This window comes from Ursus maritimus, unplaced genomic scaffold (genome assembly GCF_017311325.1).
Source record: "Ursus maritimus isolate PB19 unplaced genomic scaffold, ASM1731132v1 scaffold_18, whole genome shotgun sequence".
Taxonomy (NCBI): domain Eukaryota; kingdom Metazoa; phylum Chordata; class Mammalia; order Carnivora; family Ursidae; genus Ursus; species Ursus maritimus.
Window position 1 is genome coordinate 51,623,566 of NW_024424230.1, and position 16,379 is coordinate 51,639,944.

The 16,379-nt window shown below is 40.3% G+C and overlaps 1 protein-coding gene and 1 long non-coding RNA gene across 3 annotated transcripts in view; both read right to left on the reverse strand.

Annotated features, from left to right (window-relative positions):
• Window positions 1-16,379, reverse strand: part of DLGAP1 (DLG associated protein 1) — a 306,180-nt gene that overhangs the window by 276,923 nt on the left and 12,878 nt on the right. The window lies entirely within an intron of this gene.
• LOC103662612 overlaps window positions 14,190-16,379 on the reverse strand; it is a 9,079-nt gene continuing 6,889 nt past the window's right edge. For both annotated transcript variants that reach the window (XR_568500.1, XR_568496.1), the window contains exon 3: window positions 14,190-14,732. This is a non-coding gene — a long non-coding RNA (uncharacterized LOC103662612). The remainder of the gene's footprint in view (window positions 14,733-16,379) is intronic.

Below are 16,379 nucleotides of genomic sequence, written 5' to 3' on the forward strand. Positions count from 1 at the left end.
CAGGGCTCAGAAAGTTCTGTCAAACATATAGTCCCCCACAGTAAGGACCTCATTCTGAAAGGAAGGAGCTATAGAAAAGTCTGGGACTAATGTAGGTGGTGGAGGGTAAGTGGGCAAATCTCGTGAAGGGCCAGAACAATTCTTTCTAGAAATGACTGTCTCATTTGTGTCCCCATGTGACAGGCAGCCTGTGAGGTCATCCATGAAGTAATTGAGGGCGAAAAGAACTAGGTTTGGTCTGAGAGTCAGAGGATGTGTGACTATGTAGATGCATCATATTATAAAGAAACAGTTTATAACTGTAGCAACAGCAAAGGAAGCCCTTGATTCTTGGGAAACTACTACTGCCCACCATTCCCTCCAATGGAACCGTCTGATTCTCTGGGAAAATACAACTCACTCAAAGGAGTAGCTTAAAAGAAATACACACACAGGTACTATTAGGAATATAAAAAAGGGTAGCCACAGATATCTTGTAAATAGTAAAAATGCACTGGGAAAATTATGTGCCATAAAGCATAACCCGAATTCAAAACAATAATGAATGAAGCAGTTACAGCTATAAAAGAAGATAACAAGGAAGAATTAGAAGAAGTCAGGGAAGAAGTGACGATACAACAAAAAGCTGCTGGTAGACAGCTGGAGGATGTGAAACAGGGACTGGCAGAACTGAAGGAAAGGAAGGAAAGGGACATAAAAGGTAAAAATGAAAAAGAGCAAAGAACTGGTGCAGAGAGAAAAAGATAGAGAAGAATTAGAGAAACAAGGAAATATATCCAACATACGCATACCTGTAATCCTGAAGATGAAAATCAAAGCAATAGCATAGAATAATTATCTTAAAATAATCCAGTAAGTGTTTTCTAAAATAGAAAAAAGGCCCAAATCTATTTAATGAAAAGGTACCCATTTTATCAGTGAAAAGTCATCCAAGTGGTCAACATAAAGACATAGCTTAGGAAAGCTTGGAAAGAACCCTGTGGCAGAAAGATGAAATCAGGTTAAGGGAGAGAAAATGAGGTTGACATCAGATAACCCACAGAAACACTTAACCTCAGCACATACCAGAACAACATCTCTGAGACACCAAGCCCAGAGAGGAGTCAAGGATTTCCTATCTAGTCAAGCTCTCCTTCAAGCATAAAGACTCAAGGAAAAACATGGTGAACATGTGAGAATTTGGGTTATATTGCTCAAACGAACCTTTCTAGGGGAAAATAGTGGAGGACAAGCTATATACAGACATAATGCAAACAGAAAAATGTCAGCAAAGAACCAAATGCTAACACCCCCATGTTCATCGCAGCATTATCTACAATTGCCAAGATATGGAAACAGCCTAAATGTCCACTGATGGATGAATGGATGAAGAAGATGAGGTACCTATACAATGGAATATTATTCGGCCATAAAAATCTTGCCATTTGTGACAGCATGGATGAACTATGAGGACGTTATGCTAAGTGAAATAAGTCAGACAGAGAAAGGCAAATACTGTATGATCTCACTTATATGTTGAATTTAAAAAGCCAAAAAATATAAGCGAGCTCATGGATACAGAAAACAGATTGTCAGTTGCCAGTGTTGGAGGAGGGGTACATTGTTGAAGATCAAATGTACAAACTTCCAGTTATAAAATACATTAAGTCCTGGGGTATCATGTACAGCATGGTAACTATAGTTAATAATACTGCATTGCATGTTGGAAAGTTGCTAAGAGAATAGATCTTGAAAATTCTCATCACAAGAAAAAAATTTTTTTGTATTCATGTATGGTGATGAATGTTAATCAGATTTATATGGTGATCATTTCATAATATATACAAATATCAATTTGTTATGTCTTTTTTTTTTTTAAAGATTTTATTTATTTATTCGACAGAGACAGAGACAGCCAGCGAGAGAGGGAACACAAGCAGGGGGAGTGGGAGAGGAAGAAGCAGGCTCACAGCAGAGGAGCCCGATGTGGGGCTCGATCCCAGATTGCCGGGATCACGCCCTGAGCCGAAGGCAGGCGCTTAACCGCTGTGCCACCCAGGCGCCCCTCAATTTGTTATGTCTTATATCCAAAACAAATTTAATGTTATATGTCAATTATACATAATTACGTAATAGTAATAATAACTGGCCCAAACCTAGTTTAATACATTTTAGAAGAGGTTTATCATCTTCTTCATGGATTTAAAAGGGATGACCCAACGTTGCACAAAGTTCCTGTGAGCTATGTCTGTAGATACACTTTAAGAATTCTTTTTCTATTTCTAATTTGTCATGTTTTTAAATTAAATCATTACTAGTTGTTGAATATTACAAAATATCTTTTATGCATATATTATGATAGTCTTGTGTTTTCTCCTTTAATTTACTAATGCTGTGAATTATGAGAGTATCTTTTCTAATGTTAAGCCTTCCTTTCATCATCAAATCCCATTTGGTCATGTTATTTTAAATTATTTACAATTATTTAATTTTATTGATATACTTAAAAATTTTTGCATCAGAGGTGCCTAGGTGGCTCAGTCAGTTAAGCGTCCAACTCTTGGTTTTGGCTCAGGTCATGATCTCATGGGTCATGGGATCGAGCCTCGTGTCCAGCTTCATGCTCAGTGGGGAGTCTGCTTGGAGATTCTCTGCCTCTCCCTCCGCACCCCCCCACAAATGAATAAATGAATCTTTAAAAATTTTTTTCAAAAAAAAAGAATTCTTGCATCAGATTTGTGAAAAAAAAATTGCATTAAAATTTTCCCTTTTCCAACTGCCCTTGTCTAAGATTATACTGAATCCTAAAATGAATTTGGCATCTTTTTTTTTTTTTTTTTCAGATCTCTAGAAGAATTTTTGTATGACAGAGATTACCTCTTCCTTGCAATTTTCCTAGACCTCTTTGGGTCTGGTCTTTTTTCTGAGTAAGTTTTAAATTACTTTTGTAATTTCTTAAATTGTCATGGATATGTGTCAATTTCTTAAATTGTCATGGATATGATTTCTTTCTTTCTTTCTTTCTTTCTTTCTTTCTTTCTTTCTTTCTTTCTTTCTTTCTTTCTTTCTTTCTAGATTTTATTTATTTGACAGAGATAGAGACAGCCAGTGAGAGAGGGAACACAAGCAGGGGGAGTGGAAGAGGAAGAAGCAGGCTTATAGCGGAGGAGCCTGATGTGGGGCTCGATCCCAGAACGCTGGGATCACGCCCTGAGCCGAAGGCAGACGCTCAACCGCTGTGCCACCCAGGCGCCCCTCTTTCTTTCCCTTTCTTTCTTTCTTTCTTTCTTTCTTTCTTTCTTTCTTTCTTTCCTTCCTTCCTTCCTTCCTTCCTTCCTTCCTTCCTTCCTTCCTTCCTTCCTTCCTTTCCAATGGGGAAAGGATAGTCTCTTTAAGAAATGATACTGAGAAAACAGGACAGCCACATGCAAAACAATGAAGTTGAACCATTATCTTACAACATACACAAAAATCAACTCAAAATTGGTTAAAGACTTTACATATCAATGTCTACTTAAACTTAATATCCCATCTTTTCATGCAAACTGTGAGAACCTTGAACTGTGTAATTCCATTTATACCCCCACACTTTATGCTATTGTCATATATTTTACATCTAAATACATCATAAACTCCACACTAAAATGCTATAATAATTTTTACTTTAAACAATCATTTGCTTTTTGATGGCATTCAGAAATGGACAGGTAACTTGTGTATTTATATATTATATAAACCATTAACACCTAATGGCTTCTGTTTCTATCACATTTTGAAGAATTTAATTTTCTAAGAAATTAATCACTTAAGTTTTTAATATATTGGAATGAAGTCTGTTTCTCCTATATATGATAGATTTAATATCTACTGCATATGTGTCCTTGTTCTTTCCTACATTCCTACTAGTGTTTATGTGATGCTGTCTTTTTTTCTGTTTGGTGAGTTTATTCAGAGATTGCTCAATATTATCAGTATTTTTAAAGAACAACAACACAAAAGTATTCACAGTGATTATCTCTGGGTGATTTCTAGGATCTTTATTTTCTTTTGTAGTCTAAAAAATCTACCCAATAAATGTATATTAACTGTATGAACTTGCCCCATAATACTTTTAAAAAAGATTTTATTCATTTGAAAGAGACAGAGATCAAGCACAAGTGGGGGTGATGAGGGGGGCAGAGAGAGAGGGAGAAGCAGACTCCCTGCTCAGAAGGGAGCGTGATGCAGGGCTCAATCCCAGGACCCCGAGATCATGATCTGAGCTGAAGACAGATGCTTATTGACTGAGCCACCCAGGTGCCCCAATACTTGATTTTTAAAAAAGAAATGAGCTCACAGGTACAAAGAACAGATTAGTATCATTTAATAAAATGAAAAACTTTTAAACATAATGAAGAAGCATAAACTGGATAGGAGATTCATAACTTGAATGACTTTCCCTATATGGTATATAAATAGTTTCATGAAAGGCTATAGGATGGTCTGTAGTTCAATGCATCAGCCTTTGTTTTGGGCCTTTTTCTAAACATTTTTTTTAATTATCAATTTCGATGATGATATATTGGATGCTATTATGAGATTTACAATATAATACATCTTGGGAAAATATTTAAAATATTATATTTCAGATTTCATATTCTCCAATTTTGACAGTGAAAACATTCTTTTTGGTAGTCCAAATGGCACTTTTAGGTGGGTGAATTAGAAGCAAGCTGTCCCTTCCTCAAGATTCTACTGCCATTTGCTGGAAAATTGTAGTAATAAGTAGCACGAAGATAACTCTTGATATAAACGGTGTCCCCTGGAGCTAGTGCACGGCCTGCACAACAGTGAGGACTGGCCCTGAGCTAGACAGACATATTCCTATCTATAAGGTGACATTTAATATACATAAATATGATAGTTTACATTATGTCAGAACCATTTAAGTGCACCGCTCAGGGTGGGAGAAACATGTTAATGTGATTTCCCATGGAAAAATGGCGTACAGATTTTACCTGAGTGCGAGACAGGGTCTGGCATGACTGCCAGACGAGCTAGTGTACTGACAGAAAGAGAGTGTTCGTGTCCAAAGATTTTCAATGGACGTTGTGAAGTCTAACTGAAATATTGTTCACACAATGATACCACAGGTTAAGAGGGATGTTGCTTTTCTTGGAACTAGATATGATTTGTCATTTGGGATGCTGAAAGTGCTTAAAGTCCAGTTCTGGACTGCTGAAGAATTGCTGAAGGAACTAGGTCTTTTGAAGATGGAACAATGAAGACGTAGGAGCGAATAATAAATCATGAAGTATTTGATGGATTGCCCTGTGAAAGAGTAATTGATTGACTTCACGTGGCCCTTACATCCATGTTAAAGGAAGGTGAATATTTATTACAATAGAGAAGAATTTTCCAAAAAGGTGTCAAGAATGGAAACTGGTACTGGGTAAAAATTCAGACAGTTTTTCTAGAGGTCAGTTGGTAATACGTGCAAAAATCCTTCACATTTTGCACCCCCATTGGCCGGGCTAATCTAATTCTGGGAATTTCTACTGAATAAATAATTCGATACTGCTGGAGGCATTTCATTTGTAACAGTAAAAGATTCAGATAGGTTACTAGATAAAGAAGAGGAAAGGCAAAGAGAGAGAGAGAGAGAAATAGAATGGGGGCAAAGAGAACGGGGGAAAGGAGGAACTGCATGAAACAGAAACTACTATTCTAAAGATGGGGGTGGGAAGGACAGTGAGATATTATTAGAAAATTGCCAGTCAAAATAAGGTTGAATGCAGGCCACTGAGGCAATGGCCCAATTTTTTTGTTAATTAGATGAGAGAATTGTGATTGCTAAAATAAAACTCAGATTGAGGATCTCTAGTGAAGTGAGGTCAACAAAAATAGCTAATAGGTGGGAAATTAGTCATTTGAAAGTGAAGAAACCTATTACGAATGGGTGTTAAATTGTTTGTAACGTAGAGAAAGAAAATGGATTTGTTTGCAGAGTATTAAATGTTCTACTGCCACATCGAGAGAGTTTCAGGATGTAGTTGCTACGGAGATGCTTGCTCTAGAGGCGTGCACTCGAGGTTAGACAACAGTCCAGACATTTGTGATTATCTGCATCTGAAAATGACAGAGCCAAAAAAGTCTCTGCAGAATAATTATTCCAAACTAGACTATTTCACTTATTTGGAAATACTAAGATTTACTTGTACTTTTTGTTTTTTTGAATTGAATAGGACATAACATTTGGAACTGCTGACCATAAAAAAGGTTTCCACATTTTATTGAAAAAGATATTTATGGCATTGTTCATAATGGTGAAAAATTTTTTAAAAATTCAAAAGTTAAATAACTGAGAAGTGAATATTCTGACCATGGTGTGTTAGCATATTTCAACAGCTATGCATATTTTCTTTAAAATGATAAGCATTAAAATAAATAAGCATTTATTAAAATGATAAGCATATGTATGCATACAAATGTATACAAAATGATTTTTACTGCATCACTTTAGGAAAACTGGCACATCCAGTAGTTAAGTCCTAATTGCCAGATTCATCGATAGACTTTTTATTCCTTGTCCAACTTGACCACTCTTTGGTAGTTGACGTTGTGGAACTTTCCCTTTCTTGAAATCCTCTTCTCCCTTTGCTTCCATACTGGTTTGATTTCCTTTGTATCTTTCTCTCTTTCTGGCTCTTTATTATTGCTTCTCTTTGCTTCCTGTCTGTGCTTTAACATCTGTGTAGCCCGGGAACCAGGCCTGTATTGCCTCATCTTCTAACTTATGCACCCCGCAGTGTGATCTCACTCCCTCTCAAAGTTGGCTCTACCTTCCATGTGATAACCCTGATATACCCTTCTCCAGTCCTGATATCCTGAGCTCCGGAATCATACATTTATCTGCCTCCACTCTGTCTTCCTCACCGAGGATTTTTGACCAGTCTGACATCTTTAAGGTCAGGTAGAAAGATTATCTTGAATTCCCTCCATCTTTATGGCTTTTCCCTTAGTCTGAACCGCAGTCATCTCTCGTCTGTATTGTAAGAACCTCCCAAGTAGTATTTGAATGAATGAATGCTTGCCTATGGGACATCTTCAACTGGATAGTCTAAAGGTACATCAGATTCAAAATGTCTAGAGGGGCGCCTGGGTGGCACAGCGGTTAAGTGTCTGCCTTCGGCTCAGGGCGTGATCCTGGCGTTATGGGATCAAGCCCCACATCAGGCTCCTCCGCTATGAGTCTGCTTCTTCCTCTCCCACTCCCCCTGCTTGTGTTCCCTCTCTCACTGGCTGTCTCTATCTCTGTTGAATAAATAAAATCTTTAAAAAAAATGTCTAGAACTAAATAATCTTCCCATTCCAAATTTATTTTTCCTCCTATATTATCTCTCTCAACTGGATGTGTTGACGTGCCCCCAGTTTTTCAAACCATAGCTGGATCATAATTTCTACTCTTTCTTTCCTGACACCTCAGTCATTCAATGTCCAAGTCTAGGCAATTGTATATATTTAAAAAATGTTTTCTCCTTCTTAAAAATCTTTATCATCACAATCCCTCCCCCTCCCACTATAGTGAGAGCTCCTTGAGGTCAGGAGTCATGTCTTTTCAACTTTGTATTCCTAGTCCTTCACAGAGTGCCTAACATATAGTCAGTGCTCACAAGTGTTTGAATTAAAAATTGTACTATGTACCACAAAAGGCAAAAACATGTTAAACAGATTGATTGCAAATGTGTAAAATACATTTATGGGCATTGGAAGGAGATTTTAAGTATATAAAGAATTGGCGTTTACTATAAAGTAAAGTGAATAATAAACATCTTAAATGAAAAAGCAGCCTCAAATACGGAATTCATAGGCAAAGGGGAAGCTAGACCCAACATTTAAAAATAGTTTAAATAGTTTAAAATAGACTAACATCGTTTTATAGTATAAATAGTCTAATAGTTTAAAAGAATCCAACAGATACAAAAATTGAAAATTCCATCTCCACCTAAAGAAGTCTTCAGGGAGTACTGCATATGTGCAGTGATCTCATTTAGCTGATATGCCCTGGATGGACGACTTCACATACTTTCCATACAAAGTTAAAAAAAAAAATGGTTAGGTTTAAGAAGTATATCACATATTAGGTGGGAGATCGCAGGCAGAATAGGGGCTCCCTGGAGACGCTCGCGTCTCGATCCATGGCATTTGTGAAGACGTGACCTTCCACGGCACAAGGGACTTTGCAGATGTGATCAAGGTAATGATCTTGAGATGGGGGGGATTATCCTTGTTATCTGCGTGGTCCCAATGCCATTACAAGGGTCTTTGTAAGGGAAAGAGGGAAGCAAGGAGAGTCAGAGAAGGAGCCCTGAGCACAGATGCAGAGAGCAGCGATGCCATTGCTGGTGTTGAAGATGGAAGAAGTAGCCAGGAGTAAAGGAGTATGGGCAAGGCCCTGGAAGATGGAAAAGGCCAGCAAACGGATTCTTCCCTGGAATCTCCAGCAGGAACACAACCCCGCTGACCTTCTGATTTTGGCTCAGTGAGATCCATCTCAGACTTCTGATCTCCAGTACTATGAGGTAATACATGTGTGTGTTTTTTAAGCCACTAGATTTGTGGCAATGTGTTAGAGCAGCAGTAGGAAACTAACACAGACGCTTAGGATTTCGTCAAAAGCCTCGACTAAATGTCGTTGTGATCTCTAATGGTAAGATTTCTGTGGTGCCTTTAAATCTGGTCTCTTGTTTCGGTTTACATTGCTACCACTGTGTTTTTAGGCTTAATACAAATAATAGCATTTATTGAAGCATTACATAATGTCCCTTTTCCAAGCATTGTTCCACACATTTCACACTACATTAACTCATTTAATGCCTTCAACCCCCCTATGTGATAGGTATTATCTTCATATTCCAGAGGTTAAGTAACTCACTCAAACTTGCATGATGAGTAAACACAGGGTTTGAGCACAGCTGTCCAGCTCTCAAGCTTCAGAGATAGAGCATTTCAAATGGAGAAGACTTTCTTCTCTACCCTTTCTTCCTAAAAACCCCAGCTCGAAATCCTTCTTCCTATTAAGCCCCAATATTCTGTGTTCAAGTATCTATGCTGCTTCTCACTTTGTTTTGTATCGTATTTATCTAACGATCTAGTTTCGCTAGGCTCTGAGAGTAGGAACTGCTTTTACAAAATTTTGAATTCCCCTCTCCTCTCAGCTTCAACCTTTATAGAAGGGAAATCCTCATTTTTCGGTCCCTTGATCACTCAGGAAAAGCTCCTTTACAAATAAAAACTATTACAAACTTGACTTTGTAATAGACTTTCCAAGTTCCAACAGAGGACTTATATGTTTCAGGTAATATGTACCCACAATAACAACTCTTTAAAAACTGCACATTCCTCAAATTATTCTAAGATTATAACCCAAAAGGCTTTTCTAATGAATTATTATAAGGAAAAAAGAAAGTCATCTATTTTAAGTTTTTAAGGAAAAAAACTACCTAATTTTCATGATACCATAACTTAAACTTATTAGTGGCTTTTTTTTTAAAAAAAGATTTTATTTATTTGAGAGAGGGAGAGAGAGAGCAAGAGAACACAAGCAGAGGGAGGGGCAGGCAGAAGGAGAAGCAGGCTCCCTGCTCAGCAGGGAGCCCAAGTCGGCTCGATCCAGGACACTGGGAACTTGACCTGAGCTGAAGGCAGATGCTTAACGACTGAGCCACCTAGGCGCCCCCTGTTAGTGGCCTTTTATCTTTATTTCTTTGGGGGACGTGATAAAAGCTGCTGACTTTTCTCCCCATCAGGATGAATACAAACACCTTTCCACCTTGGCCTTTCAAGTTCTGGAGCTCACTGACCCTGTACTGGGCACCCTTGCATAGTCTAAATGCCCACAGCCCCAGGCTAAGAACACTTGAAGTAGGGGGATGGGTAGGTCCTGCCTTTCTCCTTCTGAGTTCTCCTGAAACGCCCCGCTCTGCCCACTAAGCGGTTTTCTCAAGGTAGGATTACTTCGGCCATCGGTCAGAACCGTTGCTCAGTTCTGCTTCTGGGCTGCCTCAGCCCCATGAATGACCTCCCTGCAGATGCTCCAGGCCTGGGAACCCCTTCCTCTGAGGGTCTGCCTCAAGGAGTTCTGCCTCAGGAAGCTCTTCTAGAAAGGCCTTTTCCAGAAAGTAAGCTTTCCAACTGGCCTGCCACCAAAGACATTTTTCTGGCCTGCTAGGCTGAAGCAATCTCTTTCTTTCCAGGCCTCAACGATGGCCAAAGAACACTTGTTTTCAGAGAGCAGTATGAGAAAATAGGGCTTTTCAAGTTTGGTAAATAAACAAATGAGGCCAGACAGCATGTTTTTGGTAATGCCAGTTCCCTTAAAACAAAAGCCTACTTTAAAAAGTACATTGTGGTTATTGTTCCATGAGACTACTGCCTGTTATCCAAATAAGTAATGATTATTTATAATTCAGAATAGTGTGCAGAAGTCTCACACTGACACCCATAGATCAGTACTTTAATTTTTCAGTGCGCAATGGGAAGATGTGAGATTCACTCATCTCAGTGAATAGGGTTAAATTAAATACTCCAAGGGCCTCTCTAGAAAGCTCTTGCCTTTTGATCAAAGGCAGAAGAATCTGAGGCGGCCAGGAGTGGCTCAGGAACGCCAACCATACCTGTTGGAGGGGAGGGGAGCCTGACTGGTGCCAGCTGTGCGAGCGGCTATTATTACTATGCATTGCCAACTTCTGGATCTATTTGCACCCAGATGCAGCTCCCGGAGGTGCCAAAAGATCACAATTTACAAATAAATGTGGGTAGGAGAACAATTTTGCCTTGTCCAGGAGAGGGCTTCAGTCCAAAGCTCTAAGAGCATGAGTGGAAATATTCTAGGTACTGCCTGGTGGGGTAATGGCGAGTCAGGTACAAAATGCAGAGTAGGAGCAGAGTGAGGTTACTGGGCGGAACAGCACCAGGGCCAAGGGGAAGAGCATGGGAAACTGCGTGAGGTGCCCAGCATAATGTCCCGAGCACAATGACTGACAGATACATGGTAGCTGAAATCTGGGCAAAATCCCAAGCTCGTTGTCCCGTTTCTAGTGAAAAGTTGCTTTTACTTACTGAAAACTAGCTCCTTTATAGAATTTACTCCTCAAAATAACTCCCGAGGTAAGTATTTTGCAAAAGAGGGGCTAGAGGATGAGTGGAAGTGGTTTACTTAATGCCACATAGGGAGCGAGTGCAGGACAGCGTCCACGCAGGACAGCCCTCACTCCCTGGGCCTCGCAGAGCCCATGTGCACACCTGGAAAGGGACTGGCCAGATCTGACACCTCTAAGCATGAGCTATCCCAACAGGATGTTACCTTTCCTTGGCAAAGCCCAAATCTAGAAGAAGTTGTTATATTAAAAACAACTACTAGAAGTCATTACATTAAAAACAACTGGAACAATGCTGTCCAATAGAATTTTTTGCAACGATGTGAATGTTTTATATCTCTTTGTCCCGTAGGGTAAACGCCAGCCTCCCGTGAGTGCTGAGCACTAGCCATGTGGCTATTGTGATGAAGCGCTGAAGTTTGTATTCTTATTTAACTTTAATTCGTGTAAATTTCAATCGCCACTTATGGCTAGTGGCTGCCATATTGGACAGTGTAGAACTAGGCTATTTGATTTAAAAGGAACCCTAAGGGCCATCTGTCCAAATTTCCTTCACTCTATCCCTGACATGTTCATCCAGCCTCCCATTACACATTGGGATCTGATGTCTTTGTTAGGAAAAAATCTTCCTAATCTAACAGTGGCATCTTCAGATACATGGTCTGGGGATACGGTTCAGTTTGGGTGTAATAAACCCGTTCATTATTCCCTGGGGCTATCTCTTGATATGCTCTCTCAGGGCTCCTCTTGTGCCTGTGAACTTTTAGGTCTCCAAGGGCAGCCCCAGCTGCATCTCCGTTCTCTGGGTGCACGGTGTTGCACGGCCATCCACAGAATCCTGCCATCCCGTCTTGCTGGCCTGTGGCTGAGCTGAGCACCAGATGTGGAATGAAGGGGAGGATGCCTCCCCTTACCACCAGTGCTCTGCTCTCTGCTCAGATTTCTTCTCGAGGGCCTGGGCAGCCCCACTGCCTCTGGGGCCCGAAGCCTGGTAGTTGGGCTCAGCCCGGTTGATATCTGATGCCTTCTAGGCCTCTCTTTCTTCCCTTATACCATTGCTCATCCTTAGAAATACTGCCCAGAGAGTTAAATTGTTTGGGTTTGGCCTCCAGGCTTAGCTGTATTCTTCATCTTTGGGAAATGTGAGTATTTTGGAAAAAAATATTCTATATCATCTTGTCAACTACAGACCAAATCCTGTCCTCCATTTACTTATTTTCACCAACAGGGTGGGTGGCTACCTTCTCTGATCTGTCCGTTTCCCCAAACTGGTCTTTCCTTTTCCACGTTTATCTAGTCACCTCTCCCAGATTTCCGTGTGGGTCACACAGTTTCTAAATAAATCTTGGTCGAATGAAAGGCTTGTTGAAAATGGCAATTCTATTAAACCATTTAACCAAAATTTTTATGATACACTTGTGATCTGGATAATGCAAAGGGACTACCTATTTTGATAGTCGGGTGGATTCATCCCTGGTTGAAGCTAAGAACAATGCTACGTTCTATTCATCCATGAATCTAATTAAATGAGATTACATTGGCATCGTTTAATGTTAGTGAGTTCTTAACATTTCATTCTTTTTCATGAGGGTATTTTATAAAATATTGAACCAAGAGAAGGTGGAGGCTGTGGGACATATTAAGACTGTATCCATTCCTTCAAATGAACTTCATCTGGGCTTAAACAGAGAGGGGAATGCATTAAGTAAGGGCTTGCTAGAGCACTGTATTACTGGCGATGAGATGCATGCACGTGAGGACAAACCCCATAAGAGTTGAGAGGTAGGATAATACAGACTGAACTGACTTCCAAGTTCATGACTTAACTGCATTTTATCACTTCTTTTATCCTGATGCATTTCTGAAGTCTGACCATTCCGTATTGTTATCTGTTATAAGAACTTAGTTTATTTTATTATTTTATTTTATTTATTTTTTTTTAAGATTTTATTTATTTATTTGACAGAGATAGAGACAGCCAGCGAGAGAGGGAACACAAGCAGGGGGAGTGGGAGAGGAAGAAGCAGGCTCATAGCAGAGGAGCCTGATGTGGGGCTCGATCCCGTAACGCCGGGATCACGCCCTGAGCCGAAGGCAGACGCTCAACCGCTGTGCCACCCAGGCGCCCCAAGAACTTAGTTTAAACTCTACTCATATCCCTGAACAGCATATATTTACCAGATATATGCAGCCACCTCTAAGGCGACATGCATGAATGCTCCACACTGCATATGATAGGACTCAATTAAGCTATACGTTTATAGGTAATTAAGAAGCATTCGAAAGGTAGACCTATAGGGAAACTTATTTTTTCCTTAAGATCTAGAATAGTAATTTAAACAGGAAAATTGGTGAACTTCTTAAATATTTGTTAACAATCTGGGATATATGGAGCTCGTGCACCAAGCAGAATTCTGACTCACAATATGCCCGAGAAATAACACTCTGGTCTCCCAAAAGGACAAAATATAAAATCTTGGTGACTTATAGAGGAATTGGGTTTGGGGATTCCTAGTTCATTTCCTCATCATTTCAGTAAAATTACTTCTCATGGAAGCAAACATCCCTACATTAAACCAAGCAGAGGATATTAAATGGGCATTTAATACCGCATTTATTTGGACATAACTTTAGTGTTACTAACAACATCATAACAGAAATCAGGTTCGCAGTCTCAAGGCGTCAATAATGTTGTTTCCCATTGAAACAAATGAATAATCAAAACAGCCTTGAGAGATGGTTGTTTCAGAGATTGAGGTATAATTTTCCAGTTACATGAAATAACATTGTTCTACAATTTAACAATTTGTATATCTGACTTTGTAAACACATCTCATGTGTTCCTTGCTTTCTAACATGGCCACTTTCCAAACTAGACTTAAATTTATAGCCAATCAGAGAGGCAGGTTCTGTTTTTTTCACCATAGTTGATTTTTTTTTTTAAAGATTTTACTTACTTATTTGAGAGAGAAAGAGTGGCAGAGGGAGAAGTAGGCTCCCCACTGAGCAGGGAGCCTGCCGCAGGGCTCGATCCCAGGACCCGGGGGCCATGACCTGACCGCAAGGCAAACACTTAACTGAGCCACCCAGGTGCCCCTCACCATAGCTGATCATTTAAAAAATTGTTATTAAAATAGATTCTCATGGAGAAACAATCCTTCAGGAAAAGAACAAAGGGAATATTTTCAAAGTAGAGGCAGCATGATACACTGGAAAGTGAACAGATTTTAGAATCAGAGCAGGGTTTAAATGTCCATTATATCACATACTAGTGGTATAATCTGGAGCAAATTAGTTACCCCAATTTTGTGTATGATGGGGGTATGAACAGCTACCCCAGTAACTTTCAGAAATAAGGACAATATATATTAAACATAGGCTTGTAGAACTTTCTCAATATATTATGTTCCTTTTCCTCCTTTCCTCTGCCTTCTTTTTCTCATTGCCGTCATTCGTTATCACATGGAAGAGCATCTGGCACGTAATGGAGATGAGAAGATGCTCAGTACGGTGCTGTGGAAAGGCATCGAGGGTCCTGTGTGTTCTCTAAAATGTCAGCTCCTCTCTCTGGGTCACTGGCGAGGCAGAAGGTATGAAGGTGATGTAGGAATTTGCCTGTCAAAGCCAAGAAGTGATTTTTTTAGTGTGACTCAATCAGGAACTCTGGGTGCCCCGTGATTTCGCTGTTTTCATGGATGGGGCACCAGGACTGCGAGGGGGAGAGCTGTTGGGGCTAATTCAACTTAGCCAACTTGGGATAGCTACCTAACATGTTGTGGACCTTGATGGGGGTTTAACTGGGCAGTGGATTGAGGGGGAAGGGATTTGGATTTGAATCCTCCTACTCTTGCTTCTGTTTTAAATTGTTTCATAAAGTCGGCTGCATCTGAACAAGGAATTCCGTGGTTCAAAAGTGTAAAAAGCACTGGGCTAAGTGGCCATGGAAGTTCCTTCTGACACCTGCTTCTCTCGACTGTGCACGCTCGCTGGGAGTTCGTAAAGAAGAAAGGCACAACGAGATGCACTCTCCAGAGACTCTAGCCACAGACTAAACCACAACCAGATTAGACCCAGTCAGTGCCTGGAGGGGGAGAAGCAGGGGTGGGGCAGGCAGCAGAATCTCCCCAGCATAAGGAATACCAAGATAAATGAATGCCTCGGGCTACGTGGTTGTGGAGCCCTAACCTGGGGTAAGAGGACCTGGGAAAGATTTTCTGCTGGCCCTGCTTCTGCCCTGCTCTCTACACCTGAGGAGCCATGGGCGTGCCTCAGTTTCCTCCTTGTAAGTATGGTTTTGGGGTAGTCTTCCATTCCCAGTAATATAATAAAATAGCTACCTGAAAAGTCAGGGAAGAAGAGAGACGAGGAAGACAGGAACAGGAGAAAGCACAGCTAAGCCCAGTTCTCCTGTGCTCACTAGGGTGCAGGGGGTGGGGAGGTAGAAGTAGGAAGCAGTATAATTAATCTCACATATCTGATTTCTGAGGGTCACTGCAGTAACATTAGTGACGGGCGTTATTAAGCATGTGCACAGTCTTCCAGGGAGTTCCATAATACCACTCCTGGAGATGGGCTGGTGTTACTGATAGGTGCGGCACAGAGGACAAAGAGAAGGCAAGCAAGGTCAGTTTGGAGGAGAAAGAAGGATGCAGTTTCCAAATTCCTACCATGCAACGGCCACAGGAATTGGTTATCTAGAGTTACCAATGGAATCTAATGAATAACAGTTGGCTTTGGGATTTTTTTTTTTTAAGCAGCATGGAAAGTCAAAATATGTATTTTTAAAGAAGCATGAAAACTCATAGGAGACATTTTTGATTGATTGTTCAGTTCATGAGATCATCTGGCATGAAATAAAATGTTTCTTTTTCTGTGCGGTGATTGCATCAGCCAAATATGGCAAAGCGACCTACACGACAATTTTCGGCCTGTGGATCTGATTTTTTATAAGCCTCACCGCACACCCCTCACAGAGGGTTCTTGTTTTTGGTGGATTTGTTTCACCTCCTTTGTGAAAGCCTTAGAGAGAAGGCAGCAAGCAGGAAAAATCAGCTATTTATAGGCTTTTTTGACGAAAAGTGTCTGCTCAGCGTGCCATGGAGTACTTCCAAGAGGTGGGAGAACAGGAAACTATCTAAAATCAACTAGAAGGCTGGAGGAGTGTTATGGGGGAAAGATTTTACATGGGGATCATTTTCAGAAAGCTCAGGTTTCATTTGCAAACAAATGACAGTTACTTTCCCTGACACCCCCCCCCCCCCC